The following is a 17,061-nucleotide window of genomic DNA, read 5'->3' as shown; positions in this document are numbered from 1 at the left end:
TTCAAACCACCACACGGTCGTAACACTATCACAAATCGTAGGCCTGATCATAGCCACCTCTAATACAAGGCCGCGGCCTATGATATTGTAACGTCGCAGTGTAGGCCTAGAATCTAATACATGATTGGTGAAAAAGATCAGCTGGTTTTTTTAAATCTTTTTCACAAATCATGTATTAGATTCTAGGCCTACACTGCGACGTCGCAATATCGTAGGCCGCGGCCTTGTATTAGAGGTGGCTATGGCCTGATACCTCATTCATCATAATAATAATATTTAATGAGACAGGTCAAATGTGATAATCACCATAGTTTTAATTCAGATTCGCTTATCATATTATCATACGAATTTGAAAGAAAAAATAAATTTTCTTTGACAAAAAAAACAAACGGAACTTGACAAACACAGATGTTCATCATGTGTATGATAAGTTATGTTCAATCTAATAGAATCTATAAGGATTAAGTTATTAACATTTTGTTGATAACTTTGGTGTAAACGCGGCTTCAAGGAGTTGATAACAAAATGTTATTAACTTGATTGAATTGTCAAAAATTTCCCTTGACAAAAGTTAATAACTCATGTTTCCAACAGAAAACTCCTTGTTATTAACAAGATGTTGTTATCAATATAATTTACTTCTATATGATTTCATTTAATGAGGGTATTCATATAATGATATAAAAACCGGAATAAAAAGCAAAAATTGTCTTCAAAATACTTCAAATTGAAACATGTGTGTGATCATTAACAATAATCTTCATCTGATCTAATGTAAATGAATTATAATGCGTTTACAACAGAGTTTAAATTTCAAAATTTCAAATTGAAACATGTGTGTGATCATCAACAATGATCTTCATCTGATCTAAAAATGTAAATGAATTATAATGCGTTTACACTAGAGTTTGAAACAAAAGTTTTCAACATAAGTTAAGGTAGCATTTTCTTTTGGCTGCTAGTTTTGTTATCAACAAAAGTTGATAACTTTTGCACGTGTTTTGTCTGCAGCTCCAGTTGGTAGGGAACAGCGCAGTAGTTGTTGGGTAGGGATGCTCGGCTAGGGGGTTGCGGGGAAAATAAGAACCTGTTATTAACAAAATTTAATGCAATAAAAGAGGCTTTTGCTATTAACATAACCATAGGCTACTGTAGATATAGGCCAGTTTCACACGGCAGAGACCTCGCTCCTGGAATATTATATTACGGAAGATCATATTTCATATTTTGCAGCTCTCCTGTACTTTCAGGCCAGTTTCACACGGCAGAGACCTCGCTCCTGGAATATCATATTACAGAAGATCATATTTCATATTTTGCAGCTCTCCTGTACTTTCACATGGGGATCTTACGAATAAGCCGACATATCTAACAACTATGCCGACGTTTGCTCAAACCTATGACTCATCACTTTTTCTCAAAGTCTAACTTCCTTAAGAATATAGATAGAAGATTTCTGATTTCGGATTTGGATTCAGCGACCCCAAATTCTTTAAAGCGTAAGTCCCATTTTCAAAAATACCCGAAAACAAGGGAGTTATAGCTGTTTTTAATATAGCTTTCCATTATCATAAATGATTATATAGTACATACTAAGATAATAATACTCCTGCCTCACAAAGGGACAGGCAAAGGTTTTAAGAAGTTTTTGAACACCTGAGAAGTTTATACATAAACATTTTTAATTTTCAAAAGTTCTAGTTTTCCAAAAAAATATTGAACTATGAAAAGATGAATCCAAATATGAAATCATAAATCATCTCCACTCATCACCCAATAAAATAGGAGGAAAAGGAATGTTGTACAGTAAAATTCACTGAATTTCAATTGTCATTCAACAATCCAATTTATCAGGTTCAAATCGTTGAATATCACTTTAAATTCTCAGCAATTATTGACTATTTCTTTTTACAATCAGAAAAATCTATTATGAACATACAGTATAAACATTGTGCTGATCTGAATCGATCTATGGTAATAATAGGAATTGAAAGAATAGAAAATGTCATGGCATTCCAAGTAATGTCTGTGTATTAGAACTGCTGAGTTGATAATGCATACTGAAAAAAAGTCATGAATAGCTCAGACCAGCCTGGCGACTTTGATGCTTTTGAAACCGGAATCTTGTTTTATTTTTATTAAAGAATGATACGGAATGAAAACCATGTATCATAGTACAAAGCTTTGTATCATGAGTAAGATTGACAATCATGGCTTGTCGATTTTAGTTGCTGACCTAAATCCTCATTCCTCAGTCGTAGAACTATGGACCAAGCGCGAGCATTTGCCTTTTATGTCATATACCGTCGACACAAACTTATGAAATTTATGAAAAGCTTGATAGCTTGAATAGTGATCTGATATTTGTTACACGTTTTTATTCTAAGACATAATATGTCTTGTAGACTAATTTTTAATGTTTCTTCAATCGGCAGCAAAACTTTGGTTTTTCAAAGTTATCTTACTCCCTTATTTTGGGGTATTTCCAGAAATCAAGATAAATAACCTACCAAATTTCCTACACGAATACAGTGTAAGTTGTATTATAATAGCTAGAGTACTTACGTACTGTATAGTACAGTACCTGTTCGTTTTTACCGTATAATTATATGATAATAGAAAGCTTTATTAAAAACAGCCATAACTTCCTTGTTTTCAGATATTTTCGAAAACGGGACTTACGCTTTAAAGAATTTGGGGTCGCTGAATCCAAATCCGAAATCAGAAATCTTCTATCTATATTTTTAAGGAAGTTGAACTTTGAGAAAAAAGTGATGAGTCATACTTTGTGGAAACGGCGGCGTAGTTGTTAGATCTTGCCTCTGCTTGCCTCGAGGGGAAAAGACGTGACAAAACGAGGTTCCTGGATAGGAGTCACCATGTGAAAGACACGATTTGACTCAATGTACTTCGACAAAAAAACGAGAACACTGTTCAGTGTTCAAGTTGCACGTCTCCTATCGTGTGAAAGAGGCCTCACATGAGGATCTTACGAATAAGCCAACAGATCTAACAACTCCACCGACGTTTGCTCAAAGTATATGACTCATCACTTTTTCTCAAAGTCTAAATTCCTTAAAAATATAGATAGAAGATTTCTGATTTCGGATTTGGATTCAGCAACCCCAAATTCTTTAAAACGTAAGTCCCATTTTCAAAAATACCCGAAAACAAGGGAGTTATAGCTGTTTTTAATATAGCTTTCCATTATCATATAGTACGTACTAAGATAATAATACTCCTGCCTCACAAAGGGACAGGCAAAGGTTTTAAGAAGTTTTTGAACACCTGAGAAGTTTATACATAAACATTTTTCATTTTTAAAAGTTCCAGTTTTCCAAAAAAATATTGAACTATGAAAAGATGAATCCAAATATGAAATCATAAATCATCTCCACTCATCACCCAATAAAATAGGAGGAAAAGGAATGTTGTACAGTAAAATTCACTGAATTTCAATTGTCATTCAACAATCCAATTTATCAGCTTCAAATCGTTGAATATCACTTTAAATTCCCAGCAATTATTGACTATTTCTTTTTACAATCAGAAAAATCTATTATGAACATACAGTATAAACATTGTTCTGATCTGAATCGATCTATGGTAATAATAGGAATTGAAAGAATAGAAAATGTCATGGCATTCCAAGTAGTGATGTCTGTGTATTAGAACTGCTGAGTTGATAATGCATACTGAAAAAAAGTCATGAATAGCTCAGACCAACCTGGCATGTGATAAACCTGTATAAACAATTCATAGAATTCTTAGAATTCATAGGAACGGTAAAAAAATCAATTTTACGAAAATCGATGTACATGTAACTGGATTTAGAAGATAAATACGATAATGTTCTCTATCACAATTTAATCATAGAAATGTTAAGTGAAAACGTTGGGCGCAAACTTCTGCCATGAGGAGACAAATAAATTTATGAAGAGCTTGATAGCTTGAATAGTGATCTGATATTTGTTACACGTTTTTATTCTAAGACATAATATGTCTTAGACTAATTTTTCATACTTTTGTAAAATTTGTTGAATAATTAGTTATACGGTCATCTTTTGCAAATTATTTATTGTATAAGCCATGATATATCGTAACATGAATAAAGAACTCTAATCTAATCTCTCTCTCCCTGAGAAAAGAACAATCTGTGACATCAGTAATCACATTCACATTACCATTTGTCAGCTATAGGACACTCGGGCATGATGAGTGTGAACACTTTAAATACGTTGGAGATTTTTAAAGATTATCCCTATACATTAAAATACGTTTGTAAAAGTAATGACACTCCCTATAGGTAAGTTTTGAGGCTACGCCACTGAATAACAGTCACTGTGAACTTCATAATGGAGCAAATTAAATGAGGTTTAGTACAGAAAAAAGATTATAGGTGGCCCTATATGTGCAGGTTGCATATTGAAAAAGACACATAGATTTAGGCTCAATTCAGATTAAGATTGACTTACGCTGGCCTTGAGGTATTGACGGGAGAAGATCAGTGCGAGGAGTTGTGCAATTAATGCCAAATGGTTTACGAGTGGCATTAGTGATCAGGGTCCTATCGAATGCTGTGAATGCGCATTGGAATTGACCGGGCAGTGTAGGTAGGTTATCAATCGTCAATTCCAGCTGTAAATAAAGAGAATTCATAATATAGAATATTCTATTATTTGCTCTATCAGATATCAAATTAATAAACTTATTATATTCTCTTATCTAATACTGGCATTACAATTTTGTGTGGTTTGCACATTAATTTATCCTACAAACATTAAAAAGATACCCAGCTGTCGAAATTCATGGGATACCTACAAAATATGGCAAAAATTGTTGACACAATGTTAACTGTGGTAGTACTATAAGAAAATAATTCGTTGAGGCCGGGTTTGTAGAGGCAGCTTATTGAATATAGAATAGAATGACTTGTTCATTTTTGTTGACGTGGCGAAGTTTGGACAATGATGTCCACTCTACCACTTAACCACGTCGTTAGCAAACAATACAATACAAAATATGCAGAGATAACAAAAAAAATGAAGCAATAAATGACAATAAAATGTAATAAATATCAATATTCAAAGTCTTTAAAAAATAAGTTTATTTCAACTAAATCACTTCACTGCTGAAAGAAAAAGCAAAAAATAAATCAAAACAAAATAATAGACAAGCTACTGGAGAAAATTAATACAGTAAGAATTGGAATCAAAGATTTATTTGTTTATTTCATGTATACCGTAGTGGATATGGATATGGATAAGAGGGAAAAAAACCTGTGTGTGAATTTAATGGATCTATATTTAATCTATAGGTTTAAAGGTTAATTAGATTTAACTAGTAGTTCTGCGAACAGTACACCTCGCTCATGAATACAACTTTCAATCTGATGAAAAGGGACAGTACAGTAAGTACAGTATATTGTGAAGATTTATCCATGATTGTCTTCTATTATTTTCTCCATTGAAAGTGCTAGAGACACTGTTTCCAGGGACACCGGACTTATCAAGGAGTACTTTTATATCAAATACATACCTTTTAAATGAAAAAGACTAAGAAATTGTCAAAAACTCACAGATTTATTGATACTCAGAAAGACCGGTTTTGGTCATTATCAGAGTTTATCAGAGATTGACAATGGTGTAATTACCGAAACCGGTATTTCTAAGTGTCAATAAATTTGTGATTTTTTGACAATTTCTTGGTCTTTTTAATTTAATGTTAATAATATTACCACAATATCAACTTCTCAACTACACAAAAAGAAAAAAAAACCTTCATACCTGTACATTTATACACATTTTTCTCTACATCTGCAGTATTGGACTCCAATACAATAAAGATTTTTTAAAAATAATTTATTCAAATAATTTGTTAAATCAACTTAACAATAATAAAATGATTCAATATAATTATTCTATCTCATCATAATAATTTATTTTATAATGTTATATTATTATTATTATTATTATTATTATTATATTATTATTATTATTATTATTATATTATTATTATTATTATTATATTATTATTATTATAATTTTATGGCCTTCATTGGACCACTGTAGTCAGTATCTTCCTCCTTTAATCCGTCATCTCTCAGCCCCATATTTCTTCATTCGTTCAGAAATTAATTTCCTTTCCTCGTCCGAAATCACTCTTCCCATTCTGTGTCTGACTTTGATCTGCAGTCTGGTCTGTTTGTCCTTCAGGATTCTGATGTTGTCCGACTTGTTCTTCAAATCTTCGAATGTTATATTCAACTCTCTCATATCCTCCTTGAGTTCGTCAATCCATTTTATATTTGTTTTACTTTTCCACAACTTTTCAATAATTCTTCTGCTTAGTCTGTCCTCCGAAGCTCTAATCAGGTGACCGAAGAAAGATATTCGCTTTTTTTTATTGTACTTGTGACAGGTTCAATTTCTTTGTAAACAGTTTCGTTGGAAGCTAATCTCCAGTGTCCATCTACTTGATAGTTCTTGTTAATACAGGTTCTGATGATTCTTCTTTCGATTTTTAGTAATTTGTCTATTGCGATGGTATTGGTAGTTTTAAAGATGGTTTCACTTGCGTAAGTTATTACCGGTTGAGTGACTGTCTTGTAATGCTTCAATTTTGTGGCTATTGATAGTGATTTCTTGTTGTAAGTGTTCTTTGTGGCATACTGTGCTCTTCTCAACTTATTCAGTCTACTGTCCCACGTTCGATTCTCATTGAGATTGTAGGTTATGATTTCACCTAGATATTTGAAACTGTCTACAATCTTTATTTCTTGATCTTCTATACGGATTTTCTTTGCAAGAGGTGGATCAGTTAGCATGAGTTCTGTTTTTTCAAAAGATATTTTAAGGCCAATCTTCTGAGAAATAGTCTGTAGTGTATTTATTTGTTTCTTTGTTTCTTGAATATTGTTAGCAAGGAGTGCAAGGTCATCAGCAAATCCCAAGCAGTTCAAATTTATATTATCTCTAAAAGTTCCAACTTCTAATGTTATATTATTAGAATAAGATAAAACAATATTAGTATTATCTGCAAAAAAATCTGGCAGGAACGAGAATTGAACCTGTGTCCCACAGTGTGACAGACCACGGTCTAACCGTTCGACCACCATGTGCTCTTAACAATAGATGCGATAAAGTATGGCAATGAATCGCTGTATCTTCAAAGACACATCCTTTCTGGATTGAGGTTAGTTTGGTTTTTTAAATATTACAAAAAAAAAACAAAAATCGGTTTTATCAAAAATCGTTATACATACGTTGCTGCGCCTTGTTTCAAAGAACTTGCATACCAAATTTCATCCAAATCGGACAATAACTGCGACTGTAACTGCTGTACAAACAAACAGACGAAAGCCGATCGAGTCGAAACTAAGACCTTAGCTTCGCTTCGGTCAATAAGTGTCTTAGAAACCAGGTCTAATTCCTAGTTTTTAGAACTCTTGATAAAACTTGATGGACTATTGAAAAGGTAGCATTCATTTTGTCCAAATTTGAAATGTGTTACAAACAGCTGATCAGAAAAAGTTTCCTAAAACTTTTTCTTCTCTGCTTTCATCAATTTTCTTCCCACAGTGGCACATGTTTTCCCTTAACCTGTTTCTATGCTCAATTGTAGGCCTATTCTTTTTATAACTTATTGGATAAGTCTTAGATAAGTTTGGATGAGTTACCTTACCTAGTTTTTATTCTGTATTTACTATTTATGCTTAGATTACTTACAATTACTTATGCTTTCCTCATACTTATCAACTTTCTTATGTATTTGTGAATTGCATGTACTGTATCTCTCATTTTTATTTCTTTTAGTAACTTACTTTATTCGATTGTAAATGGTAGTGAAGACTGTTTTGGGCATAATGCTTGTAGTCTGTAATAGTTGTTCTGTAATAAATAAATAAATTGATAAATTTCCGCATATAAATGTCGGGAGACTTTCAGTAGCCAAAGAACCTTTTAAGTGTTCCATCATTGTTCATTCTCAAATCAATATTACATAAATTCAATTCATTCCAAGTGAACTTAAATATTATTCGTGGTCACAACACTCGGGGAAGGAATAAAATTCCAGTTGAGAGACTTAAGCCTTATACACACCAAACTATTTTGATCTGCAGAGTGGCAGAGCAACTTAAAGAGCACAGATATCTGAGCGTCCGCAGAGTTTGTACTTACACCAAAAAACATCTGTGGGCCAACAGGGCTTTTTGCTCTGTTCACAGTTGCGCTCTGACTCTGGCCGAAGGAGGATGATGTCAAACAGCAGTATGTGCCGTGGTGTAGAAGCTAATTTTATAAAAGTGTTCCTTGGATCAATAGGGACAACGATGATAGCAGTGACGATGATCTGCTTTTGTTTTACTCTAGTAGTAGTGGTAGATCTCATTGGGTGCACCAAATAAATAAAAAAAGAAAAATTTATGGCGAAATTCATCACTTGATGCGAGATCTTCAAGCTGATGAAGACAGATTTAGGGGGTACTTCAGACTTAGGAAGGACCAATTTAGTGAAGTTTTATCATTTATTGATGATAAAATTAAAAAAGAAGATACCAACTACAGAGGATGTATAAGTAGCAGAGAACGACTAGCTGTCTGCTTAAGGTGAGTTATTTGGCATAATTCAACTCAATACTTACTGTACATTCATCATTTTATTCAGTCGAAATAAATCATACAATACTAGGATCATATTTCATTAATGAAAACCATTTCCATTTCAATAGCATGCCTACCAACTCCAGAATAATAAAAATACCTTTGTTCTGAGCAAATTTCTCTGTTAGGTGTTTTAGGTAATGTTGAGAAGGCATTTCTTCAAGATCTCTGCCGATTCCTCATTTTTCATTTTTTCAAGCAAACGCGAGCCAATTTATTAATTTCAAGGCGCTGAATCCGAATCTGAAATTAGAATTTCTCTATCTCCATTTTTACGCGATTTAGGTTTTTGATAAGAGAACTTTATCGAAAACGTCCACTCGGATGCCTGGAGAAAATGCTCCCAGAGCGATTCGAAAACATCTGCATGCCAGCAGAATTTTCTCGGAAACGTCAGCTGGCCGATATCGGTTGATACGCAGAGTGCGGTGTGTATAACTGCATTGCTTAAGCCGGCGACAGATCTTTTTCCATCCATCCATCCACAGACTCTGCAGAGCTGCCGATTTTGGTATGTTTACTACTTAAAGTAGTTTAAGCAATGCAGTTATACACACCGCACTCTGCGTATCAACCGATATCGGCCAGCCGATGTTTCCGAGAAAACTCTGCTGGCATGCAGATGTTTTCGTATCGCTCTGGGAGCGATTTTCTCCAGGCATCCGAGCGGACGTTCTGTACCTATTCTGTGGTGGGGAGAGCGAACAACCGTTCGTTACTCCAGGTTCTGTGTCTTTCGGGGTCTAGAGATGATCATTTCAAATAAGTTTGCAGTTGCTGTGGGAAGAAAATATATTGAATATACCGTATAGCTAGATAGAATATATCGCCCTGGCAGATGAACTGAACAAAGTTTTTAATCCAGATTGAAGACCAAGTTCGTCACGAATTTGGTTCGCAGTTCGCCAATATTCCACATACACTGGGGAACTTGGTTCGCAAGAACCAAGTTCGCCAATCCAAGTTCCCTAGTGTATGAGGCCCATTTGAGCCCAAATAATTTTTTTCAAAAAATTCCTTGATATTTCTATGAGTTCTAACTCATGTTGATGCATATATCAATAAAAAATGAAAAATAATCCTCCATATTTGAAATAATTGATGTTTCCAATTGGGAACAGTGGGTGCAAGTGGGTAGGAGGTTTTGAAAAAATGAAACCTCATAATAAAATCCAAGAATTGAGTTTATTCAAATAATAAAATTAGCAATACATCAGATCAATTATGAAAATTGAATATACTTATTTCTGAAATTGAAAAAAAAAAAAATTATAATTCAACATGTGGTAAAATATACTGTGGTAAAATATTGTTTTAGTCTCACATTTTTTCATGGAATGCATCAAAACAATGAGTGTGTATGGCTATATTACACTTTTTGCACTTCATTCGGGCATTTTTTTTTTTTGCAAAATGCACATCTGGTTTGTTTTTCACCTCTTATTATTACATGACCAGTCCCATCAAATCGAAAATTGTTTAAATATCTTAATAAATTCTTAGCCATTTGAAGCAACCATCTTTATTCACGTAGATAACAAACTAAACTCATTAAACAACTTATTATTTTATCAAACAGTTATCATGTGATTAAGTAACATCACATGATATACAAACATCTTCCCCTTTTACTTTCTCAAACATTTCCTTTTCAACCTTTCCTTTGATTTCATCGTCTTCTTAAAAACCTCTCATTTCTTCTTAATATTCTTCCACTATTGGACTTCACCACATAGGACCGTGGGGCATCAGCTTCATTAATAACTACTCCAGGCTCCCATAATTTTGTTCTCCAATCTTGGATATAAATGGGCTGATTTTCTTTGAAATAAGATACATGTTTCCGTGACTGCTTATCGTATGTTTCTTTCTGTTGAAATTTATGGTTCTTCATTTGCACTGCTATTTCTTCCCGAGGAAGTTGATGAAGTTTCAAACTATCTTGAGGATAAGGGAACTTTGTTCTTATCATTCGACCAAACATTAACTGAGCAGGAGAATAATTGAGACCCGCAACACAACTATTCCGATAGTTAAGCAAACTCAAGTTTAAATCGGTTTTGCTTTCAGCACACTTTCTTATCATAGTCTTTGCTATGTTCACCCCCTTTTCAGCTAAGCCGTTAGACTGAGAATAACGAGGACTTATTGTAATAATTTTAAAATCCCACTCCTTTGCGAACTGTATCATTTCTTGGGAGCCAAACGGATTATTATCAGCTATTATAATCTGCGGAATTCCAAACCTGCCAAATAACTGGGATAAAATAGATTTAACAGCCGAACTTGTCTTACTGTTCATTTTTGTTATTTCAAGCCACCTTGAATAATAATCCACAACTATGAGATAAGCTATTCCTTTTACTTCAGCTATATCCACTCCAATTTTTAAAAATGGAAAATCGGGTATTTCATGAGAAAGCATTGGACTTCTTACATTGGACCTTCTATATTTTTGGCAATGCGTGCAAGATTCAGCCAGATTTTTTATGTTTGCTCTTATTCCTGGCCAATAATAATATTTTGAGGCAATGCTGTTCATTTTTGTTTCTCCTAAGTGCGTTTCATGGAGCCTATTCAAGATAAAATCTCTCAAATTCTTGGGTATAATAATTCTTGAATTATAATACAATAGACCCTTGCTAAATTGTATTTCATTTCTTATTTTGAAAAAATGCCTTAGTTCTCCTCCATCAACTATGTTATTAAGCCAGCCATTTTCACAATAATCTATAACTTTCCGAAGAACATCATCATTCTGTGTTTCTGTTACAAATTTATTCAAGCGTTTCTCTGAAAATTCAACTTCGCCATTCTCAGTAACACAATGAACCATATCCGCCATGCTCAAATCAACTTTTTCTTTAAATTTGTCTTGAATCTTCATTGGTATACGTCTCGCTGAACTGGCATGTGGCATTGCGTCCTTTTTTAATCGAATTTTGCACTTGTCGGGGAAACAACCAAGGCCAGTAAACACATCAGAATACGTTTCAAAAAAATACGTTCTATCCTTCACATTGTTGTTACTACTTTGCTTCTGAACTTCATCAATTCGTTTCACCAGATTCAACTGAATACAAGCTTCAAGGCCTAGAATCGGTACTGTACTCTCTTTGACCACAACAAAGTTTATCAAATCAAATCTTTTTTCTGATTCCACTTGAGCAGTGAACTGACCCAGAGGTGAAATTTTAAATCCTCCGTATGCTTCTAATTGAACACTACTCTTTTTCAACCTACTCAATAACACACTGTCTTTCACAATTTCATATGGCAATATATTCACTTCTGCTCCCGTATCTAATTTGAAGTTTACTGGTTTATGTTCAATTAATAATGTTTTGAACCAAGCCTTTTCATTGACAGTGTTAACTAGATATACTGAATCAATAAACTCGTGAGCTTCTTCTATTGCTGTTGGATTTTCCACGACATTATGTAATGGTTGAGGTAGCCTTTGCTCACTCACTCTGAAATTATTTCTTCTAGCTTTATTCAGGCACATTTTGCTGAAATGATTCATCTTACCACATTTATTACAGCTTTTACCAGACGCTGGGCAGCTCCTACCTTCTACATGCTGCATTCCGCAATAGCCGCATACAATCTTCTGATATGAGTTTGTTTTCCTTTTATCATACTTGGAAACTGGGTGCACTTCCTTTCGAGACTTTTCTTCATTTATTGACTTCTCATGTTTTTCACCTATTTCAACACTGCGACAATAATCAATTATTTTCTCCAACGAGGCGTTGTCTCGCAACACACGTTGTTGCATTTCTTTCGACCTTAACCCCAATGCAATCATAGCTTTCAATAACTTATTCTCTTGCTCCCCAAATTCGCATCTTGTCACTAGCCCCTTCAAAGTTGCATAGAATGAATTAAATGATTGACCTTCCTCTTGTTTGCAAGCTATAAAATTGTATACATTCATGATCTCATTCTTTTTGGTAAACAATAGCTCTCTAATATTTTTAATATTGATTCTACCGTTTCAGGCTCATCCACATCTTGTAACGATTCATATAAAATCAAAGCTTCATTGCCTAACAAGTTTTTAAATCTTGCAACTTGAATTTGGTTGGATTTTTTATTTGTTTCAGTCGCTATAAAATAATTTACGATATTTTTCTTGAATAATTCGAAATTTTGTGAAACATTTTCCCCGTTGCATAGTAACGGTTCTGGCTTGTTGAATTCCATGTTCGTCTTTTAAGAAAAAATATAATAATACGATAATTACCCAATCTTATTACTCACTCAATCCTGTCGTTGTTCACTCACTCAATTATTCTCCTTTTCTGTTCAATTCCTTGACTGCGCCATGTTTAAATATCTTAATAAATTCTTAGCCATTTGAAGCAACCATCTTTATTCACGTAGATAACAAACTAAACTCATTAAACAACTTATTATTTTATCAAACAGTTATCATGTGATTAAGTAACATCACATGATATACAAACAAAAATTTTCTGTCACTCGTGACTCAACAGGTGCAACAAGTTGTTGTGGTCTTCCAATGCGCAATCGCTGTGCATATTTTTGAAAGTAGCTCAAACTTTTTGTGCGGGTAAAGTTGAGGAGATCAAGCTGCTCTGGTTTGGTTCTTACATTCTAATGATACAGCTGTCAAGCATTGTTAACTGAAACATTTAGTAGAAATTATAGAAGCTGCCAATACCATTTCTTACCTCATATATAACTTGTATTCACTCTCATTTTTGCAATGTTTTCGCCCATTCTGTCAACTCCTCCCATGTAATTATTATAAAGAACCACTGGTGCTGGTTGATTTACATATATATGCTTTTTCAGTGCTCGACTAAAGCGCTTTACATTGGTGAAATACCCCCTTTTGTTGACCTCATGGTCACAACATTTTTATCAATATACTGAACAAGAGTTACACCCGAATTGGTATCTGTTATCATCTTCAGGCACCAATTTTACATCTTTAGCTATCCAATCTTGCACTTCAAGTTTTTTCTTTTTCAAAGAGTCATTTGAGTGAATTATTTTACTTGCCTGGCGCTTTCTGATTGATTTATGACTAATAACTTTGTTACTCTGAGTCTGAGAATTAGTATTAGCACTGTTTTCAAATGGAGAATCGGCCTGGTCCGGGATGGTTGCTGAGCTGGTGTTACTCACATTTTCACTAGTAGTCACAGCTTTCACATCGTTTATTATTTTCCATTCACGAGATGTTTTACAGTCGTTTCTGCTCCAGAAAGAAGAATGTTACGAGGGAGATGGTCCAAATTATCATCACCAGTAGGTAGAATAGTTATGAAGCCGTCCAAGTATAGTCATCATCTTCCATCAAAACACTCACAATTTCATCCAGTCAATCTAGAACAAAGAAAAGTCAAGTTGAAAACCCCTCATCCGTGCCTGCTGCTCCCAAATGGGAACAATCATTTTGTAAATGTAATAACTCTTTTGTATTGAAGATACATAACTTATTGACCATTGATGAGAAAGAACAGTTTTTCTAGATGTGATATGATGACTTTCATAATAATATTCAATAAATTTACATAAAATAACACTCACCTTTCTCGTGAAGCCATGGTGCTGTAAAGATAACCTCCGGAAATCAGTAATTTGTAGTCCGAACAGCTGATTTATGAAGTGAAAAATGTTTGCTATTACGTCAGGATGAACAACCTAACTCTTATTGACCAAAAGTAGAAACACATCATTCCCCCTCTATTTCCAACAGGTGATTAAAAATTTGTTCACATTTGGGATCAATGGGGCTAAATGGGTTAGGGTATTTGAGAAAACACCTACCTTAAAAGAGGAGAAACCTTATAGAGGACAAACCTTATATAGGACAAACCTTATAGAGGACAAAGGTTTTTGCTATACTTTCAGCTGACTTGAGAGGTAGCCTATACGCTACCGTTTGGTATTGTTGAGGAAAACCAATTCAAGACAAATCTATTCTCTTTTCTTAGTAAGAATGCTTTTTATTATGTAGACAAATATTCATGTTAGAATGAGTGAGAAAAATCATTACCATATAAATTTGCAAAGTTCATTAATAGTAGAATTCAAATAGTAGGGTATTTTATTGTATAGATGAAACTCTCTGTTAATATTAACGTTCTGTTTGTATTTATTTATCTGTGATGTTTTCCAACTGTGTACATTGTTATGTACCTTTGTTGAAAATAAAGTATTATTATCACTCATCATTTCTTTTAAAAATCTATTTGAAGAGAGACTTCAACCATATTATTTCTCTTTAATTCTTTAGATAGGCCTACCTATAAGGTAGACGATCCTGTTAGCTCTACATAAAACCGAGTAAACTTTGTTGATATATTTTCAAAAATTCTATCTTTCTATTGCCTTGCAGGAATGTAAAATCCGTCTCAAAAATGTCCTACTTCTAACGTTTCTGCGCTTTCATAGCCAAAATCCAGTAACCAAAAATATTTTCTTTGAGAAGAAAAACAGCTTGTTAACATACTTATATAATAGGGTTTTTAAACAATTTCTATTCAAAAATTCATGGAACATTTAAGTTTTAAATAAATGATATTAGGGTATTCAAGTTTCATGGTATAAAAGGTACTTACCAGCACTAAGACTTAGTTGAACCTCTCATATGGAACGTTCCTCGAGAATAATAGTCATGTTTGTTTATATTCTTTCCAACCTAAAGGTTGGAGAGGACCTTGTATGTCGTTACGGAAAGTAACTACGTTGCTAAGCAACTACATGTTATGGGGAAGAAAACCCCTTCACCAACTAAATAGGTGCCGGCAGTTAACCATGCGTGACATTGTCCACTGCAATAGTGAGGTCCACGTTATAATGGCAGTGGATGAAGATAGGAGAACAGCGATGCCGATTCTCTGCCTCAATTAATCATATTTATACATTGTCAAAAACAGATTTGGCATCATTGCGGAGCTAGAAAAGGATATTACTACCTGCTTTGTCGAATGATAGACAAGAATAGTAACACCAAAGTTGATCAAATACTGTCATTATAACGTGGACCTTACTATATCACTACAAGCACTGGACGAGAAGTGCCTACAAGAATGGTGAAATCTAATTGTTTCTTTGGTCTACCAATGGGAATTAATAACAAATTTATAGACATATCAAAGGTTCCTACCAGGGGTATTAGGAGGTGAGGTTGCTTCAATTTTTCTCGCATATAATTCGTCTGACGTCTTCCCGACTTGACCACACATATATTTTAAGTACCATAGCAAAATTGAGCATATTCAGAAAAAATCAGAGCAGGTTGACCCTCAAACAGACTTTTTTTATTTATTTACATCAATAGAAAAATTACAACAACATATAGAGGCTTACCGCTTTATGTCAAAACAAGCCTCATTGAAAATCAATTGTTTATACAATATTTATAATTAATATTGTAATTATTATATATCAATTAAAAGAAACGAGAAAAATCAACTTCAGTGCTCTCAGTGCCGGTCTTCTTTTCACGGCAAGTGTCTGAAACTTGATGACTCTGAAATTGAAATTTTGTCAACCAAATCGTGGTCGTGTGATAGTTGCTTTTCCAATGAGAGACGTTTGCGTTCACAATCGGACTCTACACCGGTGAAATCTATTCATAAGGAGAATCCGACTCGTGAAGTGATTGATCGGGATACTCTTGTTTCGCTGTTTGAAAAATTCAAGATGGACATTATAGCTTCTCAGAAAAATCTAGAGAAAAAACTTGATGACCATATCGCTAGTAACAAACTACTTAATGAAAAGATTAAGCTGCAACAGGATTCCATTGATTCATTGAAGAGTGATTACGCAAAAGTGAAAGCTGAAAACATCAAAATATTAGCGCTTCTTGAAGAGCGTGATCAATACTCCCGTCTAAATTCCGTTCAAATTCATGGTATTCCTGAAAGCGTTGGTGAAGATGTTGTTCAGATTGTTACCTCGTTGGGTCGCGCGCTGGACATTAATTTGAACAGTGAATCAATTGACTGCGCTCATAGACTGGGAAAGCCGAGTGGAGGTCGCCCCCCTACACTTCATGTCAAATTCGTACGTCGAACTGATGCTCATCTTTTACTTGAAAGAAACAAGAAGAAGAAACTCACTCCCAAGTCAATCAACCTGAATGGGGATGGCCGGATCTTCGTCAATATGGCGCTTTCCAAGGGCCAGAGAAAACTTTTCAACGCTTCAAGAGAGCTGCAGAAGAGCGGATTGGTGCGCCATGTGTGGTGCGATCGAGCGGGTCGAGTCAAAGTTAGGAAGGTAGACGACGGAAAAATTTTCATTATCAAATCGGAGAATGATCTTGAGCAGTTTCGAGAATAGACTTCTTCATGATTGCCTTACTCATGTATGATGTGTCTATTTATTTTGGACGTGTGTGTAGTTGGAA

General features: G+C 34.3%; 1 protein-coding gene across 2 annotated transcripts in view; it reads right to left on the bottom strand.

Moving 5' to 3' along the window:
- Nucleotides 1-15,386, bottom strand: part of LOC111048802 (immune-associated nucleotide-binding protein 13) — a 67,015-nt gene extending 51,629 nt beyond the window's left edge. The window contains exons 1-2 of one of the 2 annotated variants that reach the window (XM_022334783.2): nucleotides 15,263-15,386; nucleotides 4,476-4,638 (exon numbers count right to left, since the gene is read on the bottom strand). The gene's annotated coding sequence lies outside the window, so the exon portion shown is untranslated. The remainder of the gene's footprint in view (nucleotides 1-4,475; nucleotides 4,639-15,262) is intronic. The other variant, XM_022334785.2, reaches the window with a different exon arrangement.
- Nucleotides 15,387-17,061: the final 1,675 nt, after the last annotated feature.

This window comes from Nilaparvata lugens, chromosome 2 (assembly GCF_014356525.2).
Source record: "Nilaparvata lugens isolate BPH chromosome 2, ASM1435652v1, whole genome shotgun sequence".
In the NCBI taxonomy this organism is placed as follows: Eukaryota; Metazoa; Arthropoda; class Insecta; order Hemiptera; family Delphacidae; genus Nilaparvata; species Nilaparvata lugens.
This window is presented reverse-complemented; position numbering and strand designations above follow the sequence as displayed.